The sequence below is a fragment of the Neovison vison genome, chromosome 1 (genome assembly GCF_020171115.1).
Source record: "Neovison vison isolate M4711 chromosome 1, ASM_NN_V1, whole genome shotgun sequence".
Classification (NCBI taxonomy): Eukaryota; Metazoa; Chordata; class Mammalia; order Carnivora; family Mustelidae; genus Neogale; species Neogale vison.
This window is the reverse complement of record NC_058091.1, coordinates 199,522,743-199,547,628: the sequence shown is the minus strand read 5'-3', so window position 1 is coordinate 199,547,628 and position 24,886 is coordinate 199,522,743. Positions and strand designations below refer to the sequence as shown.

Sequence of the window (24,886 nt, the reverse complement as noted above, 5' to 3'; positions counted from 1 at the left end):
AATATACAAAGGAGAAAAGCTAGGCCTTCAGTAAATGGTGCTAAGAAAACTGGACAGTCACATGCGAAAATATAAAACTAGACTACTATCTTACATCACCCACAAAAATTAGGTTTAAATGGATTAAAGATTTAATGTAAGGCCTGAAACCATAAAACCCCCACTCTACCGTTACTGAAAATCTTTGGCCATAGGCTGAACTTTATGGGGATTTCCTGACCAGGTTCTCCTTACCTTGAATGATGACGAGAACAACTCAAGCTGTGATTTTTGTTGAAATGGTCCTAGATTCTTTGGTAAAAGTAAATGCACGTCCTCTCTATAGAAAGGCAGCTTTACTCTAAACCACCAAGACTCTCCAAATAATTTTGCAAGGGCAGTAAGAGAAATACCATAATAATAAGAGAAAGAACCAAGAATACAAGGAAACAAAGCAGCAGGGGACAAAAGCCTACATAAATGAAAAACAACAGCAAGAGACCATTAAGACTTTAAATATTAGAATTATCAGATACAGATTATAAAAGTACGCTTACTACATTTAATAGTAAATGAATGGCATGCCTAAGAATATCCACAGGTCAAGGAAATGACAAGAAGTAAAAAAGCAGATTAGGGAAAAAAATCAAATGGAATTTCAAAAGGAAAATGAGTGTTAAAATTCAATATTTGCAAATCATGTATCTGATGAGATTAGTATCAAAAAATAAGTAATCAACATACAGCATAAAAACAAATAACCTGGTTTAAAAATGGGCAAAGGTGGGGGGCATCTAGGTAGCTTAGATGGTTAGGCATTTGCCTTCGATTCAGGTCATGATCCCAGGGTCCTGGGATTGAGTCCCACATCAGGCTTCCCGCTCGGTGGGGAGTCTGCTTTCTCCTCTGCCTCTGCCTTTCTCCCCTGTTCACACTCTCTCTCTCTAACGAATAAATAAAATATTTTAAAAACATGAGCAAAGGGTTTAAATACACATTCTTGGAAATGGCCACAAGTATATAAAAATATTCATTATCACTAACTGGGAAAAACAAATCAAAATCATAAGGAAATAGCATCTCATACCTGTCAGGATGGTTATTATCAAAAAGATGACAAATAAGTTTTGGCAAGGGTATGGAGAAAAGAGGATATATATTGAAATATAAATTGATACAGGTATTATGGAAAAAGTATGGAGGTTCCTCAAGAATCAAAAACAGAACTACCACATGTGGGGTGCCTGACTATCTTAGATGGTAAATCACATAACTCTTGGTATTAAGGGTAGGGTTTACTTAAACACACACACACACACACACACACACACAAACTGCCATCAATCCAGCAATCCTACATCTGGGTATATACCCAAAGGAAATAAAATCATTATCTCAGAGGTATCTGCACCCCCATCTTCACTGCAGCATAATTACAAAAGCCAAGATATGGAAACAATCCAAGAGTCCATCAAATATAAATGGATTTAAAAGTGTGCTATGGGGGCACCTGGGTGGCTCAGTGGGTTAAGCCGCTGCCTTTAGCTCAGGTCATGATCTCAGGGTCCTGGGATCGAGCCCTGCATCGGGCTCTCTGCTCAGCAGGGAGCCTGCTTCCTCTTCTCTCTCTGCCTGCCTCTCTGCCTACTTGTGATCTCTGTCTGTCAAATAAATAAATAAACAAATATTTTTAAAATTATTGCAATATATAATATACTTCAGGAAAACTATTTAGAAGCTAATGTGTATACACAGACATACAACCTGACCTTAGTGAAGCAAATATTTGTAACTCAAACATTGGCCATAAATGAGTAATCATTATATTCTTGTACTACAGGCTAAATACTTGTGTCCCTTCAAAGTTCATATGTTTAAGCCCTAATCCCAGATTGAAGGTATTTAGAGGTAGAGCCTTTGGGAGGTAATTAGGTCTTGGGAGTGAAACTGAAGAATGGGATTAGTGCCCTTTCAAGAAAAGACATGAGAGAGAGGATCTCTCTCCCCACCATGTGAGAATATAGCAAGAAGGTAACCATCTGCAAATCAGCAACAAAATCCTCACCAGACACTGAGTCTGTCAGCACCTTCATCTAAGTCTTCCCAGACTTCAGAACTGTGAAATAAATGTTGGTCATTTAAGTCACCCAGTTTATGGGATTCTGTTACAGAAGTCAGAACTGACCTGAACATCTTGAAAAAGCAGTAACTAATTACTTACAGGAAGTAAGATACAAATATATGAAACTGCTATGCTTTCTAACAAAGATACAGTTAAAAAAAAAAAAAAAACTAGGCACAAAGTAATGCAAATGAAAAAATGTTTGCCAGTCCTTTAGGAAAGTGACAAATTTCTAAGCAACGAGGATCAGTATGACCAATTCATACTTCATATAATATTTTTTTAAGGTTTACTTATTTAAGAGAGAGAAAGGGGTGCATGGGTGGCTCAGGTTTGAGCCCCGCATCAGGCTCCTTGCTCAGCAGGGAGCCTGCTTCTCTCTCTCCCTTGTCACTCCCTTTGCTTGTGTGCTCACTGTCTCTCTATCAAATAAAAAAGTAAAATCCTTAAAAGAGAGAGAGAGAGAGAGAGAGCAAGAGAGAGAGCATGCAAGCAAGAGAGCGAGAGATCAGGGGGAGGGGCAGAGGGAGAGGATCTCAAACACACTCCCTGCTGAGCACACAGCCTGACATGGGACTCCATCTTACCACCCCCAAAACCAAGAGTAAGATGTTGAAACAACTGAGCCACCCAGGTGTTCCCACTTAATACTACTATTAAGGCATTAGTAACATTTTTTTCTCTTTTGGTGGTGCATAAATGGTGCATGTTTGAATTGACGCTATTTCAGATTTATAAAAACAATACTTGAAGAGATCAACAAAATTTCCGGAACTGATCAAAGACACCAATTCACATAATCAAGAAGCCAAAACTTCCCAAGCAGTATAAATAAAAAGAAACCCACACTTAAAGACATCACATGAAATTACTTAGATCTAAAAGGAAAGAGCAAGACCATAAAAGCAACCACAGTGAAAGGAAGAAAAATGAAGGTTACCGTCAAAAGAAGGTCACATGTCAAGTTTGTGAAATAGAAAGTTCGGGAGTGTTACAACAGCAATACTCCCCAGGCTGATTCATATATTCAACACAATCCCTACCAAAACTTCAGCAGCCTTTTGGCATAAATTGGCAAAATAATCCTAAAATTTATATAGAATTGCAAATTATATAAAATTGCAAAATTTGTATAGAATTCATAGAGAGAGACACCAGGTGGCTCACTCGGTTAATGTCTGCCTTCAGCTCAGGTCATTATCCAGGGTCCCAGGATCGAGTCCCGCATCAGATCCCTTGCTCAGCAAGGACCCTGCTTCTCCCTCTGCCTGCTGTTCCCTCTGCTTGTGTGCTCTTTCTATCTCTGACAAATAATCAATAAAACCTTTTAAAAAAAAAAAGAATTCACAGAGAATACCAAAATAATTTTGACAAAGAAAAGCAAAGCTGGACAACTTATACTTTCTAATTTCAAAATTTAATATAAAACTACTTTAGTTGCTATCAATACTATATGGTACTAGCAATAGACAGACATGGAAATCACTAGAATAGAAGTGAGTACAGAAATAAATTATACTTATGGTGAAATGATTTTCAACAAAGGTGTAAAGGAAATTCAGAGGGAAGGGACAGTCTTTTTAATGAATGGTACTAGGAAAACTAGTTATCCATAAGTCAAAAGATGAAGTCAGACCTTTATCTCATACTATATATATATAAAAATCAACAGAAAATAGATCAGAGCACAGAGCACCTGGGTGGCTCAGATGACTGGGTGTCTGCCTTAGCTCATCATGATCTCCACATCCTGGAATAGAGCCCCATGTCGAGTTCCCAGCTCAGCGGGAGTCTGCTTCTCCCTCTCCTTCTGCCTCTCCCCCTGCTTGTGCTCTGTCTCCATCTCTCTCTCGAATGAATAAATATTTTAAAAAATAGATCAGAGCTAAATGTGAGAGCTAAAACTTTTGTTTTTTTCTGAGATCTTATTTATTTACTTGACAGAGGAAAAGCACAAGCAGACAGAGCAGCAGGCAGAGGGAGAAGAAGAAGCAGGCTCCCTGCTGAGCAGGGAGTCCAACATGGGGCTCAATCCCAGGACCCTGGGATCATGACCTGAGCCAAAGACGGCATTCTTTCATTTAGCATAATATTTTTGAGGTTCATGTATGTTAAAGCATGTATTAGTAATTTCTTCTTTCTATTGATGAGTAGTATTCTTCTATATGGATATACCACATTTTGTCTCTCCATTCATCAGCTGTTGGACATTTAGATTTTTTTCAGGTTTTGACTATGAATACGAATAATGCTGTTAAAAGAAATCATGTGTAAATCTTTGCATATGTTTTATCTCTTTTGTGTAGATACCTAAGAATAGAACTACCAGTCACCTGACAAATTTGTTTTTTACTTTTTACAAGAGACTTTCTAGATTGTTATTCAAAGTTTTTGCATCATTTTATATTCCTACTAGTAGTAAAATCACGTATTCTATGACTTGATTTTTATGAAATTTCCAGAATAGGAAAATCTAAAGAAAAAAAAACAAATTAGTGCTATCTGGGATAAGGGGGGATGGGGATTAACAGTTGATGGACATGGTTTCTTTTTTTTTTTTAAGATTTTATTTATTTATTTGACAGACAGAGATCACAAGTAGGCAGAGAGAGAGGGAGGAGGCAGGCTCACTGCTGAGCAGAGAGCCCGATTCGGGGTTCAATCACAGGACCCTGGGATCATGACCTGAGCCGAAGGCAGAGGCCTTAACCCACTGAGCCACCCAGGTGCCCCTAACATGAGGTTTCTTATCAGAGTGATAGAAATGTTCTAAAATTAATCAATGGTGATGGCTACACAAAACTGCTAAATTTACTAAAAAAAAAAAAAAAAAATCACTGAATTATATAATTGAAATGGGTGAATTACATGATATACAAAATATGCCCCAAAGCTAATATATACATAAATACATATATTCATGTGTGTACATATGAGGGTCAGATCAATAAATAACATCACTAAAACAGTGAAACCCAGAAAACAGCAGAATGAGACCTTAAATATAATGACAAAAATTATTCCTAATCCTGAATTTTATACCCAGCAAAATATGGTTAAAGAATTAACAAAACAACTTCCTTAAAACAATAAAACTGAGTGGGTCATCAGCAGAAAGTCTCTAGAAGAAATGCTCAAAAATATACTAGTAGGAGCAGGAATGTATTCCAGATACAAGATTCAACATGCAAGAAACAACAGCAAATACAGTGCCAAATATATATTTGTATATAAATATAAAATATAAAAAATAGTAACAGTAAAATCTCAGGGGTTAAAAACTATACAAAGCACAATAACAATGTGTCAGGAGCAGAAGAAATGGGGTTAAAATACTATCCAAAAGAAATGGGGTTAAAATACTATCCAAAAGGAGGTTAAATGTAGTGATTAACTTTAGGCTATGGTCATTATGTTTATTATTATTTCTAGAACCATTAAATGAACAGAAACAGACTGTAGAACTTTGAAATTAGGGGGAAAATGGAAAACTGTTAAATTATCAATCGTATTACTTAGGGATATCCAGAGAAACAGAACTAAAACCAATAGGATGGATGTATATGTTGATTCATGAAATTATGGAGGCTGAAAGTCCCAAGAGCTGCAGTCAGTTAACTGGAGACTCAAGAGAGAACTGATGGTGTAGTTCCAATCCAAACCCAAAGACCTGAGAACCAGGAGAGCCAAATCTATTTCTTGTCTAAAAGCCAACTGGAATGAGACCTAGGAAAAGTTAAATGTTTCAGTTCGATGCAGATCTTCAACAGATTAGATGAGGCTCACCCATATTGGGAGGGCAATCTGCTTTACTCAGTCTACCGATTCAAATGGTAATCTCACATCCAGAAACACCCTTAAGGACACACGTGGGATGTCTGACCAAAGAATGTTTGACCAAGTAGCTGGGTACCCTTTCAGCCCAGTGAAGTAGACACATAAAATTAATCATGGTATCAATCCAAAGAAAGAAAGAAAGGACAGTAAAATGGAAAAACACGTCAAATAGAAGATGTAAAGTAAAACAGCAAAGTCTACCACGTCAGGAAATACATTAAGTATGAATAAATTTAAATTCTACTTGGAATCAGCTAGATGTCTAAGAGAAAGAGATTAATTCAATCCACTCATTCACTAATATTTACTCTGTGTTATCTGCTGTTTTAGGTACTTGGACACATCAGTGAACAAAACAAAGCAATCAGATTATAAAATAATAAATATTTTACATTCATTTTTGTCTATCTAGAATCTTTAAAAGACTGTGGTGATTTATAATTTAAAATATTGTTATAAGGCAGGTTAATTTAAAAATAAGGGAAGAGCTTAGCAACTAAATGAAGAAACACAGGACATAATTACATGAGAAACCACAAATGAGAAAACTACTACAGTGAGTATTAATATTAACCACGAATTTATGGGCAACCAAGACAAAAGGGGAAATGACATATTTTAATCATTTGGCAAAAATTATACACACTATGGAAGACAGAAAACTTTATTAAATAAGCCCTAAATTACAATGAAAACTAACATGGACCCTTATATATTAAGGAATACATAATTACACAGGTTATCCCAAAAGATCCAGTAACCTTACTAAGTTTCATACAAAGACAAGCTGAGTAAGGTAGGAAAACACTACAGGCTACAGATTCAAAAAGCGTCTGAATAAAGTTTGAATCCTGTTCCATAACTTATTGCTTGTAATACCATGGGCAAGTCACTTAACCTCTCTGCACATCGATTTCCTGATCTCTAAAACACAACTATGACTGAAGGAATTAGACAATTCATAAATTAGTTAACTTTAAAAGAATTTTTATTATTATTATGGCACATAATCAATAAGCATAAGGTCAGTGAAAACTGATACAGACTAGAGTTTCTACTTCTAGATCAAAGGACATGGTGCTTTTTTTTATTACCATATAATTATTATTTTTTTTAAGATTTTATTTGTTTATCCGACATACAGAGATCACAAGCAGACAGAGAGGCAGGCAGAGAGAGAGAGAGAGGAAAGCAGGCTCCCCGCTGAGCAGAGAGCCCAATGCGGGACTCGATCCCAGGACCCTGAGACCATGACCCGAGCCAAAAGCAGCAGCCCAACCCACCGAGCCACCCAGGCGCCCCATATAATTATTTTTAATGTCCAGTGTCTGTAATACAAGGCCACAGCTTTCTCACCAACCCAAGTTTATAAATTTTGAATTGGCTTGTGAGGCCAATAGGGATATTTCTTCTTGTCTAATTTGGTTTCTGGGAAGACTTCATTCAGGTCCTCAACAATCATCTGATCAAATGGAACTAGATGATCAAATGGAACTATGTTCTTTATCTTCTCCAGCTCTTTTTTCATATACCTCAGTCCTAGCCTTTGAGAGAGACAAAAACTCAACACAACTTTTCACATCTTCTTTTTGTTCAGCATCCACCTGAACAGTCTATTTGTCCTCTGGCACAGGAACCTTCCAGGCATTAAACCTTTTTCTCAAAGTCATCTACCAAGGCAGCCTTTACCAAACTGGCTTTGTAGTAAGCCCAGTCAGTAGCAGCTGGATTCTCAGGGACAGCAGCCAACATGGAGGTAAATGTCTCATTATGGGATTTCAGGGAGTTAACAAGGACCTTTAGGTTGTGGGGTATGATCTCCCCAAAAGCTACCCAATCAATGGCCTTTAAAGCAAGTTTTCGCCCAGCCATCTTGAGATCCTTCACCAACCCTGGTAGCCCAGCAGGACACGGTGCCTTAAAAATAGACAATTCCAAATAAAAAAAAAAAAAAGGGACGCCTGGGTGGCTCAGTTGGTTGAGCAGCTGCCTTCGGCTCAGGTCATGATCCCGGCGTCCTGGGATCGAGTCCCACATCGGGCTCCTTGCCCGGCAGGGAGCCTGCTTCTCCCTCTGCCTCTGCCTGCCTCTCTGTCTGCCTGTGCTTGCTCTCTCTCTGACAAATAAAAAAAAAAAAAAAAATAGACAATTCCACAGTACCAAATTAAGAAAAATTAAGAAAAATTCCACAGTACTAAAATTAAGAAAAATTTCCAAAACTGTTCTTGTAAATCTCTAAAAAACAGTTTCAAAGTAATATAAATCATTTAATTAAAGAGAAAGTTGACAATTTTAGACCTTGAAATAGAAAGTTTATGTTTAAAAAAAAGTTTACATAAGGCAAGCCAGTAAAATGGGCTTTTAATAAATGGGTTTGTCTTTGGGTTAACAACCATTTTTTTTAAAGATTTTATTTATTTATTTGACAGAGATTAAAAGTAGGCAGAGAGGCAGTCAGAGAGAGGAGGAAGCAGGTTCCCTGCTGAGCATAGAGCCCGATGTGGGGCTTGATCCCAGGACCCTGGGATCATGACCTGAGCTGAAGGCAGAGGCTTTAACCCACTGAGCCACCCAGGCGCCCCTTTTTTCTCTTTCTTAAGTATTGACAATAATCAGTATTTGTGAAAGCAGAGTCCATTTGTAGTTTTGCATATTGTTCTTTTCCAATACTAGCTCTTAAAGAACACTCAATTAATAATTCTTAATAAGCAAATGGCTATCAGCTACTATCTCTGGAATTGAAATTTTTTCACTTCAGGGATGTTGTCTAATGTGTTCTGTGGTAATAGTTTGATAGTGTGACCCCAGGCATTTTGTGACTTATGACATAAATATTTTTTTAAAAGGCCAATTATGATGTTTAATTTTATATGTCAACTTGGTTATACTTTATATGGTACCCAGTCATTTAATGAAACACTAATCCATGTGTAGTTATGAAAGTATTCTGTAGATGTTGCTACCATCTACCATCAGTTGACTTTAAAGAACAGACATTATCCTCAAAAATATTGGTGGGGCTCATCTCTTAAGTTGAAGGCTTTAAGAGCAAAACCAGATGGCCATGGACAAGATATTTGGCCTCCAGCCTACATACAGCATTACCTCCTAGGTTTCCCGCCTGCCCTGCAGAATTTAGACTTGCCAGTCTGCACAAGTGGGTGACCACTTTCTTAAATCATGAATATACCTGTGTATATGTATATGGTACATGTATCTTATTGGTTCCGTTTATCTGGTGAACCCTGACTGATACACCAACAAAAGTGAATGATGTTTTTTGAGTCTTTAAAGTACTAAAAAGACATAAAAAGTAGAACACACTAAGTGATACTATTGCTTTCAACCTTTAATTTTAACTAAAACAAATGCCTTTTCTTTGATTTCACTCCTAGATTACAGATCCCAACCAACATCTAACACATTTAACATTCATGTCCTTTGAGCCTTGTGTATAAGAATATAAAGATTTCTCAGAATCAAAACTATGTATCATTAAATTCAATTAAAAAGACTCTAAAACAGAATTCTTTAAAGATTATCCATAACATCAATAACACAGACAACTGAAATCATATAGAACTGTACTTATATCACACTAGTAGTGAAAACTAAGATATTATAATTGTGTTCATGCAATAAAAACTAAGATATGATAATTGTGTACTACATACCTAGAAATCTATAGTTCCACCCTTTAGCATATGCCTAAGAGAAATAGCTTATCTAATCCAGGCAAATGAAGGATTTAGCCAAAAATACCCAATAGTGGTTATTTCTTTATCTTTAAAGATTTTATTTTTAAGTAATATCTACACCCAACATGGGTCTCAAAATCACAGTACTGAGATCAAGAGTTGCAGGCTCTATCAACTGAGCCATCCAGGTGCCCCTCCAATCCTATTTAAAAACTCACTTTATGGGCGCCTGGGTGGCTCAGTGGGTTAAAGCCTCTGGCTGCGGCTCAGGTCATGATCTCAGGGTCCGGGGATCGAGTCCCGCATCGGGCTCTCTGCTCTGCAGCCTGCTTCCTCCTCCTCTCTCTCTCTGCCTGTCTCTCTGCCGACTTGTAATCTCTGTCTGTCAAATAAATAAATAAAAAATCTTTAAAAAAAAAAAACTCACTTTATATCACCAAAATAGAAAATGTCATTTTTAACATAGAAACTAGCATAGGTACAACAATGTAATGTTGACATTGAGAAATGCAATATATTTATGTAACCTGAGACACATGAACCATGCTACAAAAGTGCTGATTTTATTGTCATGTATATTTTGTGGGGTAAGGGAGGGAGAATAAATATCAAGGGTTAAAATATAAATCGTGGAACACAAGCTTTTGGCTGATTTTATTTATACTGGACATCTTAGCCCTTTTATACACTTACTGAGAAAGACATATACCAGAAATTCCTTCTTGAATATTTTCCTTCAGTTTTTCCATAACCTCCAGACATTCCCATTCCCTCTCACAATGACTGTCCTAAAGTTAAATTGTTCAAAGGAAGCAATTAAGGGACGCAATCAGGTTGTACATCACAAAATGGAGACAACCTAGCAATTTCTTCTATTTAAACATAAAAAATTATTTAAAAATTCAGTACAGTTCTGAAAACCTATTTTTTGTCTCCTCCTTTCTACCCTCATCTTCTATTCCCAAGTCCTATTGCCCAGTCACAGCAACAAAAGCCCATTTTATCATACATTGCCACCTCAAACCGTGTGAAGAAATAATGCTGCTAGATTCCAAATGTATAACTATGTCAACGAAGTAAAAAGCATAGAGCTGGCCTGGAAAATGGCAGCATTTTATGACCCCAGTTTAGTTTATGTTCATTTCACAAAATCTACTGAAGTTATAAAAGACTTAAAGATTTTTCTGTAATTAATAAATAGATCCTCTGTCTCTTCATTTCTTATTCCTTAATTCCAATTCTACCAGCATGGTTAATATTGCTAAAAACATCTATGGAGGATTAATCTTTTGGTCATAATTTTTAAACGGATGTAATAATTGATTATATATATAATTCACTGCCTAATCAGAAATAAAATTTTAATCCCATAAAAGATGTTTAATAGCAATTTTAACTACTAAGCACATAATTAATGGTTAGGGAATTGAAAATTAAATTTCAAGGTAGCCAAAGCATAAATTCAAAAACTTTAGACAATTTTAAAGAGAACAAAACATTAAAATAGAAGCTTAGAATTATGTGTGATTACATATTGCTATTCTACATTTTTCATATAAATTAATATAGTAGATGGGTATCATTCAAAAAATTTTTGTAAAATATTTTTAAAGACAATGGAATGACAATAAAACTATTTTTACAACTGAATAGCCACAAAACAATTTTAGTTATAATATAAACAAATTTTATTCATAAAAGAAAACAAAGAATGTAAGTTAAAGGTACTGGAAAGCTGACATAGGGAAAAAGTATGGCAGTAGAATTCTGTGACTGTTACATATGCAAAGCTTCCACTAACTTTGATGACTTTGCCTTCACAACAAAGAATTATTTTTTACCTATGTAAAAAAATTACATATATAATATTTTTATTGGTAAGAGAACCTCATAACAACACTGTTAAACAAATGGGGCTCTACATTCCCATGCCTAACAATTTTCAGTGAAGGAACCTCACTTTTGCTAAGGAAATGACTGAATTTTGTGCAAGATTCTCAAATTTTGAATATATCACATTAAAGAACACACTTTATTTTCAGTTGCTTGAGTGGATAGAATTGGAATAAATGCAGTTGTACTACAGGAATTTTCTGCCACTCAAATGCCAGTGAAGTAATGCATAAAGAATTTTTATGAAGTCAAAAGAGAAGAGAATGCATTTGAAAGCAGAATTTACCTCCCTGATTAAGTTTAAAGAATGGAAAGATCAAGATTCAGTTCACTATGGACCATTTTCCCAACTCAAAAAGAGACCCTTTCTATTACTAACCATTAAAATGTTCCACATTTTAGGGACACCTGGGTGGCTCAGTGCATTAAGCATCTGCCTTTGGCTCAGGTCATGATCCCAGGGTCCTGGGATCAAGTCCTGCATTGGACTCCTTGCTCAGCAGGGAGTCTGCTTCTCTGCCTCTGCCTGCTAGTGCTCTTGCGCGCGCTCGCTCTCTCTCTCTCTCTCTCTCTCTCTCTCTCTGACAAATAAATAAATAAATAAAATCTTTTAAAAAAAAAGTTCCACATTTTAAAGTATGCAACATCATGGCCTCATTACAAATTAGGTATTTAGGAAAAACTGCATTTCCTTCAAAGAAAAATGTTAAAATGTATAATTCCTTCATCATACATTTTTAAATATTAAGGGAAACATATGCAACTGTTTTTGTAACCTAGGCACAGGCAACTGCTCAAGAAGCCTATAGAACTGATATCAATGGGAGTTTTCTGTCAGATGGAAAATCAGTCTACAGATTTATCTTAATCTGAAAAATAATGTCATCACTGTGAGTTATACCTTGAGATACAAAAGTAGGGATTACATTGTGTTGTTAAAATGTTAGCAACTGCATTTCATTTTTTGAAAAGGCAATATAGTTTTCCCAAAATAAAGAATTGATTAGATCTCTTATAACTGTTATAAGAATTTGATATATCACAAAGCGTTAAGAGTTACAGCATGTGCCAACTATCAAACAGAAAAAATGAACCTGATTCATAATTCACTTTGAGAATGTCTAGTTAGTCAATCAAGTGATTTGTAATCATGAAGACTGCCAGAAAGGTAGTGAATAATGAGCTACAGTAAAATCCCTGGATTTTTTTAGTATTCTTATTTCATTATGTGACTTTTATTGCCATTTTTGATCACTGCTTCTCAGCAGCACACATATTTACTTACAAGTTTTTGACTATTAAATAGGCTAAAGGATATACAAGTTGGATGACCAGAGTATTAAATGTCTTCCCACAAAATTGAAAGTCTTACTGTTTAGAGCTTGAGCAAAGAAATTTTCATTCTGTTCAAACCCCTTGGAATTCCCCTCATTTTATTTCAATTATTTAGTGAATATGCTATTTCAGCATAGCAAATTTTAATTCAGTATATTTCCTTAAGTTGTTTTATATAGACTAAAACAAAGAAACTCACTTAACAGAATATAGTTAATAACTGAAGCCTTAAGCTTCTGTTTAATATCTTCATAGTACAGTATTTCCTTAGTTAAAACTAATGTAAGCTGATGACCAAAGAACATTCGACCTCTAACTAATCATATTAAATTATAAATAAACAAAATATAAACCAACTTAAAGTTTGGCATATTACTAAAGAACTAATATGATACTTCATCTTTTTTTTTTTAAGATTTTATTTATTTGTCAGACAGCGAGTACAGGCAGGGGTAGTGGCAGGCAGAGTAGGTAGAGGGAGAAGCCAGCTCCCCGATGACCAAGGAGTCCAACGCAGGACATGATCCCTGGAACCTGGGATCATGACCCAACCCAAAGGGAGATGCTTAACAGACTGAGCCACCCAGGCATCCCCATTAGTGTTTTCCTAAATGCAAAATTACTAACCTATGTTAGAATTTGGCATTCTGATAATACTGGCCATTCTGATAATACCTTTTAAAATCAGGATTCCATAACATAAGAGTTACAGTTGCAAAGCAAATGGAACTTCATTTTTTTTTAAACATTTTATTCATTTATTTGACAGAGAGATAGACTACAAGTAGGCAGAGCAGCAGGCAGAGGGAGAGGGAGAAGCAGGCCTCCCGCCATGCAAGGAGCCCAATGCGGGGCTCGATGCCAGGACCCTGGGATCATAATCTGAGCTGAAGGCAGCTGCTTAACCAACTGAGCAACCCAGGCACACTGCAAATGTAACTTTAGATGTGATAACAAGTAGGGTCATTCCTTGACATATTTTTCATCATTTTCAAGTAGAAGGGTCCTTTTCAAACTTTAGACTGATTATAATAGCAAAACACATGTGGATCTTCTTAAAGGAAGTGACAGAATCCTTAAGTCAAGACCTAAAATACTTATTATTAAAATATATTATTCATGGGGGAGCCTGGGTGGCTCAGTTGGATAAGCAACTGCCTTCAGCTCAGTTCATGATCCTGGAGTCCTGGGATCAAGTCCCACATCAGGCTCCCTACTGGGCAAGAAGTTGCTTCTCCCTCTGAACTCTCCCCACTCATGCTCTCTCTCTTTCTCTCTCTCTCTCAAATAAATCAATAAAATCTTTAAAAATAGATATATATAATTCATGAAGAAATTCAACTATTGAAATTTTGTGGGTAAATTTTCAATAATGAATGGTTAGTTGTTCAAGATAACCAAACTCCAGATGTACACAAAACTGACTCTAAGAAGCTAGTGTGATCACCATGAGACCTCAGGAAAGATACTGTTTTTAACACTGAATATTCCCTGATAAGTGTAGTAGCACTCCACCTTGGAATGCACTTTATTACCATTATCACACCAACTGTGAGGATAATCTCTTCTTTCCTTTATAATTTAACCATTTGTTTATTCATTCCTTTAACAAATGATTATAAGCATCTATATGTACCAGGTATTGTGCTAGAAACTAAGGACATAAAAATGAATTAGACACATAGCCTTTGTACTTGCCATTAAGAAATCTACAGCTTAGGGGTACCTGGGTGGCTCAGTCATTAAGCATCTGCCTTCCGCTCAGGTCACGAATCCAGAATTCTAGGAGCAGGCCCCACATCGGGCTCCCTGCTCAGGGGGAAGCCTGCTTCTCCCTCTCCCACTCCCTCTGCTTGTGTCCCTCTCTCACTGTCTCTCTCTCTGTCAAACAAATAAATAAAATCCTAAAAAAGAAAAGAAAAGAAACCTCAGTCTAGTAAGAAAGAGGCATATAAGTACATAAGTACAAATATAAAGGTATATAAATACAAAATATAAGCTTCTAGAACAGAAGTTAGAAAATACTAGAAAAGCTCAAAGAAGATAAGGTTCAATGATAGAGGTCAGTAGTTAGGAAAGCCTTCAAACAGTAATGAACCTGAATGTTGAATGAAAAGTTGGTACTAAATAGGAACAAGAAAAAAAAAATCATAATGGTAAGAAGGAAAATATTAAGGTAGGCAAAAGTGCTGAATACCTAATCATGGTAGTGTAACTACAAGCTATTCAGGGTTTTTTTTGGTGGGGGAGGGGGTAAGATTATTTATTTTAGAGAGAGAGAGAGAGAGCGCGCGCGCATGAGAGCACAGGAGTAGGAGGGGGGAGTCTCAAGCAGACCCAAGCAATATGCAATGGCCCACTAACAAAAGACCTTGCATGTATGCTAAAGACAACACAATCTGAATCCTAAAGTCCTTCAGTGATTTCTGTTTGTAACAACAACAACAAAAATCCATAATGTCTACACAATTTATGGATCTGGCTTTCCTCAATGATGATCAAAGTAACATTTCACACTTTATTACACATCTGTTAGAGAGCTAATACCAGCATTTTAGCCTACCTGTTTTATAAGCATATGTAAATAATCCCCCAGAACAAGGGTCTCAGCCTCTAGCAAACTTATATATTAATATTATTTTTTATTATTATTATTAATTATTATTATTATATACTAAACAGCAATGCTTGCCACAGGTTTGCTGTCCCAGAAATATAGTGGATGGCTACACATGTTTAATATTATTACAAGAGGTAGTAGGGTATCTAATAGCAACCTGTAGTTTAGTTCAGGAAATTTTATATAACTGTAGTATCAATGTAAAGATACTTTCTGTTTTCAGATACATTATTTGGTCTTTGAATTTCCTGAAATTCATAATATATTTTAAAATAAATGTATTTCACAAGATGGGATTGGGAGGGAGACAAACCATAAGTGACTCTTAATCTCACAAAACAAACTGAGGGTTGCTGGGGGGAGGGGGGTTGGGAGAAGGGGGGTGGGGTTATGGCCATTGGGGAGGGTATGTGCTTTGGTGAGTGCTGTGAAGTGTGTAAACCTGGTGATTCACAGACCTGTACCCCTGGGGATAAGAATATATGTTTATAAAAAATAAAAAAAATTAAAATAAATAAATAAATTAAAATTAAAATTAAAAATGTTAAAATAAATGTATTTCATAAGTGATTTTGCTGTAATCAATATTCAAATAAAAGTCATGAATTGTAACTTGCTAGCAATGTATTATTTTTTTTTAATTTACTTATTTATTTGACAGAGAGATCACAAGTAGAAAGAGAGGCAGGCAGAGAGAGGGGGAAGCAGGCTCCCTGCTGAGCAGAGAGCCCGATGTGGGGCTAGAACCCAGGACCCTGAGATCATGACTTGAGCTGAAGGCAGAGGCTTAACCCACTGAGCCATCCAGGTGCCCGCTAGCAATGTATTATATGTAAATTAGAACAGAGATGAGAAAGAATCCCCAAATTGGGGTGCATGGCTGGCTCACTTGGAAAAGCATGTGACTTTTGATCTCAGGATCATGAGTTCAAGCCCCATACTCTAAGAAAGAGGCAGTAAAATCACCTAAAATTTTTTTTAAAACCATTTTTTAAAAGATTTTTTTATTTGTCAGAGAGCCAGCAAGAGAAGAAACACAAGCAGGGGGAGTGGGAGAGGGAGAAGCAGGCCACCCACGGAGCAGGGAGCCTGATGCAAGACTAGATCCCAGGACCTTGGGGTCATGACCTGAGCTGAAGGCAGACACTTAACTACTGAGCTACCCAGGTGCCCCATAAATAAACATTTAAAAGAAAGGAAGGGAACAAGGGAGGGAGGAAGAAAGGGTACCCAAACTACTTTCAGGTATATTCATAAACACCAAATTATTACTTCCATCCCTTTTCATTGTCAGGTTGATTTCTATGTGAATCTTTACACTCAAGTAATAAAGCATGATGGCTCAACATCCCATAAAACAAAGTTCAAACCAAACCATTGTTTGATAACCCTGAAAACGTCAAGGAACTCTAGCATGATCCTTCCTGTGTGAAGATGACACTAACTCACCTTCAACAGAGATGAGATTCAAGTTGTTTTTCCACAATGGAGATGAACTTGCTCATGTGGCCAATTCTCTTGTCAAACCTCCCTGGTGAACAGCAGCTTACATCTGCAAGATGAGTGATACCAGTGGTCACAGAAAATAATAAAATAAAATTGTTAATGTATAAATGAAACCTACGCCTTGGTCCCAAATCACTATGTTTTAGTCAACTAAAAATAAGGTCAAAGAAACATATAAATGCTATAATACTTACATACAAAACTGTACATCTATTTACTCTAATACATTCACTATATTCTATATATCACTGACCTAAAAAAATACAAATAGAGCCTGACCTCTATCCCTAAGTAAAAATGTTCTCAGCTATCTTACCTAAAACAAAGGTAAAATCAAAAGTGTATAATGAAAATGCTCAGAACACGAAAGCATGCCAACTTTACATCCCTCATCACAAGTAGCAGTAACTGAGGAAATTACAGAATATTTTTTGTTAATGTTAGCAACATTCTCAATAACATTATACGCAGTATGACTACAGCCAAAATTACTTTGACATTTTCCAGAATTCTGAAAAATACTTCCATTTTTTATGGATAAAAATAATTACTAGCTACAGTGTTTATTCATGTTAATACAGACAGAGGTTTGTAGTTAAATATTCCATGTGGAATTTTATCAATTGCCAGTTGAATCTCCTCCCCAAGTGTTGAGAAGCTGGTTAAACATTACATGAAGACACAGTTTTTAAGTAGAAGTAAAATTGATGCTATGTGCTTCTTTATCATTTAAGGGAATAAAAATTGGATTAATATCTATTAAAAATCAGCAAGGAACTATTTATAACTAGATACAATTCAAACAAAATCACAATTAAGTATCTATGATGAGTAAGGCACTACCTATTTGGGGGTTCTGTGAACAGGTATAAGAATAACAAGGCATCATCAATAATCTCAAAGAAATCACAGTATCAGTATAATTGAAACATTCCACTTCCATTTCTACATAATCGTTTGCAATAAGAAACAGTTAAATTCTAACCTAGACCTCTGCTAAAACAGGAATGATGAAGTAGAAAAGCACAGCATCATACCAAAGCATGGTAGCTACCACAGGGATGAGGCTCTGGGGCTCCTCATTCAAGGAAATATAAGGAAGTTTCAAAAGAAATGTTGAGAACATCTGCTACAACTCATAATGGAGGCCAACTGTCACCTGTAAACAAATAAACTTTGTTAATTTAAAGGCACTATACAAATGTTTCCAGTCACAATTCTGTTTCAATAGGTTATTCCCCTTAACAACTTTTCACTCTATTTCTTACCATAATTCCCTACCAACTCACCAAAATTGGAAGTCCTCTCCTAGGCTGCAAACTCGTGAAGTTCCTCTTCATTTTAGTTTCCCATTTCCACAATGCCCAGCAGAATAACTTACAAATTGTAAATACTTAGTAACTGATAAGTTGATATGAACTAGTCAACTTACTCCCTTACCTCTCACTCCAAAAACTATCCCTTATTATAGCTATATTCACTATTATTGGCAAAAGAGTCATAGATGAAAAGATAAGATTATTTATTTAGCAAACATTTTCCTCAAACATCTATCGAGGTACCATGCTAAGTGCTACAGGTACTAGCATAAATAGCACATGATCCTTGCCCTTAAGTGACTCAATCTATTAAGAAAAACAAAGGTGGTGTACTCTGAAAATTACAAAACATTGATTAAAGTAATTGAAGGCGGGATGCCTGAGCCTTTGGCTCAGGTCATGATCTCAGGGTCCTGGGATCGAGCCCCACATTGGGCTCTCTGCTCAGCAGGGAGCCTGCTTCCCCACCCCCCGCCTGCCTCTCTGCCTACTTGTGATCTCTGTCAAATAAATAAATAAAATCTTTATTAAAAAAATTTTTTTTAAAGTAATTGAAGGTGACACAAAGAAATAGAAAGACATTCTATGGTCAGGGATTGGAAGAATAAATATTGCTAAAATGTCCATATTATCCAAAGCAATCTACACATTTAATGCAATCCCTATCAAAACACCACCATCATTTTTCACCGAGCTTGAACAAACATTCCTAAAATTTGTAAGGAACCAAAAAAGACACCAGATACCCAAAGCAATCTTGAAAAAGAAAAGCAAAGTTGGAGGCATCACAATTCAAGTTATATCACAAAGTTGCAGTAATCAAGACACTTTGGTACTGGCACAAAAGCAGATAGATTGATCAATGGAACAGAACAAAGAACCCAGAAATGGACCCTCAACTCTACAGTCAACTAATCTTCAACAAAGCTGGAAAGAATATCCAATGGGAAAAAGACAGTCTCTTCAACAAATGGTTAGACAGCAACATGCAGAAGAATGAAACTGGACCACTTTCTTATACCATATATGGATTAAAGACCTAAATATGAGACATGAAACCATCAAAATCCTATAGAAACACAGGTAGCAACCTCTTTGACATTGGCTCTAGCAACTTCTTAGGAGATACATCTCCTGAGGCAAGGGAAACAAAAGCAAAAGTGAATTAGGACTTCATTAAGATTAAAAAAAAAAAAAACTTCTGCACAGTGAAGGAAACAATCAACAGAACCAAAAGGCAACCTGTGGAATGGAAGAAGATATTTGCAAATGACGTATCTGATAAAGGCTTAGTAACCAAAAGGTGGCTCAGTTGGTTAAGCATCTGCCTTCTGCTCAGGTCATGATCTCAGGGTCCTGGGATCAAGCCCCGCATCAGGTTCCCTGCTCAGGGAGCAGTATGCCTCTCACTCTGCCTGCCACACATCTCTCTCTCTCTGTCAAATAAGTAAATAATATCCTAAAAGAAAAAAAAGAACTTATCAAACTCAATACTCAAAGAAAAAATAATCCAGTTAAGAAATGGGCAGAAGACATGAACAGACATTTCTCCAAAGAAGACATACAGATGACTAACAGACACATTGAACAGACACTCAACACCACTCATCATCAGGGAAATACAAATCAAAACTATGATGAGGGGCGCCTGGGTGGCTCAGTGGGTTAAAGCCTCTGCCTTCGGCTCAGGTCATGATCCTGGGATCGAGCCCCGCATCAGGCTCTCTGCTCAGCAGGGAGCCTGCTTCTCCCTCTCTCTCTCTCTGCCTGCCTCTCTGCCTACTTGTGATCTCTCTCTCTCTGTCAAATAAATAAATAAAATCTTTAAAAAAAAAAAAAGTATGATGAGATACCACCTCACACATGTCTGAATGGCTAAAATGAAAAACATAGGAAACAACAGACATTCACGAGGACGCAGAAAGGAAAACCATCTTACATGGTCGGTGGGAATAGAAACTGGTGCACCCACTCTGGAAAACAGTATAGAGGTTCCTCAAAGTTAAAAATATAACTATCGTATGACCCAGCAATTGCATTACTAGGTATTTACCCAAAGAATACAAAAATACTGATTTGAAGGGGCAAATCTACCCCAATGTTTACAGCAGCATTATCAACAATAGCTGAATTAGGGAAAGAGTCCAACTGTCCACGGACTGATAAATGGATAAAAAGTTGTGGCATATGTATACAATGGAGTATTACCAGCCATTAAAAAGAATGAAATCTTACCATTTGCAACAATGTGGATGGAGCTAGAATGTGTTATGCTAAGTAAAATAAGTCAGAGAAAGACAAATACAGTATGATTTTACTCATGTGAAACTTAAGAAATGGAACAGATGAAGATAAAAGAAGAAAAAGATAAGGGAAAAAGAGAGGTAAATCATAAGACTCTCAACCATAGGGAATAAATTGAGCGTTGCTGGAGGGAAGGTGGGGGAGGGAGGATAAGTTAAATGGGTGATGGGTATTAAGGAGGGCATTTGTGATGAGCGCTGGGTGTTATAGGTAAGTAATGAATCACTAAATTCTACTCCTGACAGTAGTATTACACTCTATGTTAACAACTATAATTTAAATACAAACTTTTTTTTTAAGATTTTATTTATTTACTTGACAGAGACAGAGAGATCACAAGTAGTCAGAGAGGCAAACAGAGAAAGAGGAGGAAGCAGGCTCCCTGCTGAGCAGAGAGCCCGATGCGGGGCTTGAACCCAGGACCCTAAGATCATGACCTGAGCCGAAGGCAGAGGCTTTAACCCACTGAGCCACCCTGGTGCCCCTAAATACAAACTTTTTAAAATAAAATAAAATAAGAAAGATAAAGACAGAAAGCAGTCACTAGGATACCCTATAATCAGTTTACAGCAAGTTTTCCAAAAAGTGCTACAGGTAATAAAAGAAAGGGGAAACTGGCTTAGAACAAAGGCTTTAGAGAAGAAATGTCACGTGAAATATTAAGGAAATTAGCAGCTGCTGGATAGATGGACAAAAAGAAAAAGGATATTCTCAATGGAGGGAAGTAAAAATTACAAAGGTTCAAAAGAATACACAATATTCTGGAACTTCAGGAAGCTTTTTGGAGAGTAGCAATTGAGAAGAAAGAGGCATGAGAAGGTCACAAAGATGCCTCTAATGCTAAATAGCTGGACCTATGTCTGATTGAAGGAGGTAAGCCAGGAGAGTGATGTAATCCTTAAAAAGATCCTGGCAGTATTGTGAAAGACAGGAGGAAGGACAAGACTGAGGCACAGGACTAAATCACATGAGACAAAACTGTCTTGACCTAATGGTTTATGGAATTATGGTGACCCAATTCATCATCAATGGTCATTAGGTCTATTACCCAATGGGTCTCAAATTCAGATAGATATTTAGAGACTCCAGGTGCTGATTTATTTTAGAAAACTGTTATCTAGTACAATCTCAATCAAAAATCATGGCAGAAAATTCATAAGAATTCTATCAAGATGTCAAAATATTAATAGCAAGTAGTTCTGGGAAGTGGGGATACAAGTCCCGTTTTTCTTCTTGTTCATCATATATCTCAAATTTTCTACATGGCAAAATTAAAAATAAATCCTAGGGGCACCTAGGTGGCTCAGTGGGTTAAGCCTCTGCCTTCGGCTCAGGTCATGGTCGCAGGGTCCTGGGATCGAGCCCCGCATCAGGCTCTCTGCTCAGCAGGGAGCCTGCTTCCCCCTCTCCCTCTGCCTGCCTCTCTGCCTACTTGTGATCTCTCTCTCCCTTTCTGTCAAATAAATAAATAAAATCTTTTAAATAAATAAATAAATAAATAAATCCTAGAGCAATTCTTTGAAATTTAAAAGCTAGACCCGGCGTTAACCTTAAAGAGCCAGAGATTCCTTCACCACATAAGTGACCCAAAGCCTCCCCTCACCACCATGGCCCATTATACATAATGCTCCTACATTAGAACCTAAACCCATATCCTCTCTGTTTCTGTAACACCCTCTTGTTCTGAATGTCTATCTAAATTCCAACTTCATACCACAAGCTATACTGATTTTGTAAATGAATTATCAAAAGCTCATTATCTGCCCCATACACTGTGACACTCAATCACATCATTTATTGAAAGCCTTTCTAAATCGTTCTCCAGTCTGTTCTTCATGTGGCTTTTTTACAAGAATATTAGAGCAAAATCAGTCCTATTCCAAAACAAATATTCAGACATGACTCATTTATGGGTATCCATGCATATAATTACACCAATGAATTGACCAATTGCAAATTTATGTATATAACCACTACTAGAGAGTTTTCAAATCTATCATCTCAGAAAAAATTTGCCTACCATTAATGAGTTGAATTATGTCCCCTCAAAAATATACTGAAGTCCTAACTTTCAGTACCTCTGAATGTGACCTTATTTGGAAAGACAGTCATTGCAGATGTTCAAACTAAGATGAGGTCATAAGGGTAGGCTCTAATCCAGTATGACTGGTGTGTTTATAAAGGAAAATCTGGACATGGAGACAGAAACACACACACGGAGGTCACCACATGAAGATGAAGGCAGGGATCAGGATGATGCTGCTACAAGACAAGGTACACCAAAGATTCCAATAAACCACAAGCTAGGAGAGAGGCATGAAACAGAGTATCTTCCTCACAGCCACTGGAAGGAACCAATGCTGATGACACCCTGATATTGGACTTCAAGACTCCAGAAGTAAACAACAATAAATGTCTGTTGCTTACACTACCCCTTTTGTGGTACTTTGGTACAGCAGCCCTAGCAAAATAATACACCTACTAAGGGAAACCATGATTTTTTTTTCCCCTGGAAGTCACTAAAGACAAAAACATTCCGAAGAAAGACTACAAAAAAGAAATAATAAACTTTCTTGCTATTCCTTTTTCAATCTGCCTGCAAGGGTGGTATTTATACCTAAGCCATCCTAGTGTCAAAAAATTCTAAGGACAGAGTTTCAACATAAAACAGCATATAATCAAACGGAGAGAATATTATTCTATAGCTACTGAGACATAAAAATACCATGAAATGTATATAGATTTCCTTTGTTTTGTAAAAGAGTTGCTCTGTGATTTTTTATGTGCCTGTCAGAATACAATCTGACCCTTATAATCAAAAGGTAATATAATCAGTTACTTGATAAGAAGCAGTGAAATCAGCATAGATCAGTCATGGGCTCTGAAATGACACATACTTCACTTCAAATTCTTGCTGTGTTACTATCTTCTATGTGATTTGACTGTGCAAGTTACTTAACCACATTTGAGCCTCAAATTCACCAGTAAAATGAGAATTTTACATCTTACATAAACTGATTAAATACTATATATAATATGCTTAGCATACAATAAGAAGGTTTTATCATCTATATAAAAAGTAAAATTCATAAATTAAGGATTTTTTACAATTCTCTAGGATAGGATAACTATTAGGCAAGCTTATGTAAGAACAAAACTCTCCATCATATACACTATATATAAAAATATAGTCTTTGACTAGTTCCTTAAAATACAGGATTTTCAGAATTTTAAAACTATTTGTTAAAATTCAGAACACAGGGATGTCTAGGTGGCTCAATTCGCTAAGCATCTGCCTTCAGCTCAGGTCATGATCCCTGGGTCCCGGGACTGAGCCCTGCACCCGGCTCCCTGCTCAGTGGACAGCCTGTTTCTCCCTCTCCCTGCCACTCCCCCTGCTTGTGTGCTCACTCTCTCTCTCTCTCTGGCAAATAAATAAATAAAATCATTTAAAAATTTAAAAAATCCAAAACACATTTAAATGTATTAGTATATGTTTAATATACTAATAATATAAATATAAATATAAATAATATAAATATGATCTTGGTGACTTTTGGTTCTGTCACAAATATCAGTTGGTATGTTGCTTTCAAAGCTCTATAATATCACTCCCTTATTCTTTCAGATCACTAAGTTCCAGCCAGTCCAAAACAACTACCTTTACAACTTAGACTGACATGAGACTGAGTCTAATAGTATAGCATAATACAATGTAATCTTCTACCAGGTATTACTGATGTTTTTGTCTTTTTTAAAATATAAATCTTATAAAATACACATCTCAAAAATGTAACTAAATAAAAATAACTGAATAAATTTTGGAATTTGTGTATTTGCTTTGAGAAATGTATAATGTGTAAATAATGCAAAACCCAATCAATCTCCAAAATTCAAAAGGACCTTGTTACCTCATGTGAACACTCTACACAAATATAAATTATACTTTGACTTTTATTGCAATAATAATAAACTGAAACTTACATCTGCATCTATATATAGTGAGATAAAAGAAGCTACATAACTAAGTCCAAAAAAACTATAAATATTATATGGAGAATAGGGGTATTTTTGTTCATCCTTTTTCAAAAACAGCTATCTACCTTGGTCAAATGTGTTACCAAATATATCAACAACCCGCTTCTCCTTGTTTGACAGGCAAATAGTAATTATTCTCAGCATCTTTTAATAAGCTTTGGTGAGCTATAAAAACATGCTCATGTGTAATGCTATAAAAAAGGTTCAGTGCTAAAATTCAATGATCTTACCATCA

The 24,886-nt window shown here is 36.4% G+C and overlaps 1 long non-coding RNA gene and 1 pseudogene across 1 annotated transcript in view; both read right to left on the bottom strand.

The window, feature by feature from the left end:
- Positions 1-7,251: 7,251 nt before the first annotated feature.
- On the bottom strand, positions 7,252-7,879 carry LOC122917574 (annotated as a pseudogene).
- A 2,109-nt stretch (positions 7,880-9,988) lies between these two features.
- The window catches only part of LOC122917585, a 31,256-nt gene continuing 16,358 nt past the window's right edge, over positions 9,989-24,886 (bottom strand). The window contains exons 3-5 of the long non-coding RNA XR_006386405.1: positions 18,028-18,149; positions 16,934-17,036; positions 9,989-10,018 (exon numbers count right to left, since the gene is read on the bottom strand). This is a non-coding gene — a long non-coding RNA (uncharacterized LOC122917585). The remainder of the gene's footprint in view (positions 10,019-16,933; positions 17,037-18,027; positions 18,150-24,886) is intronic.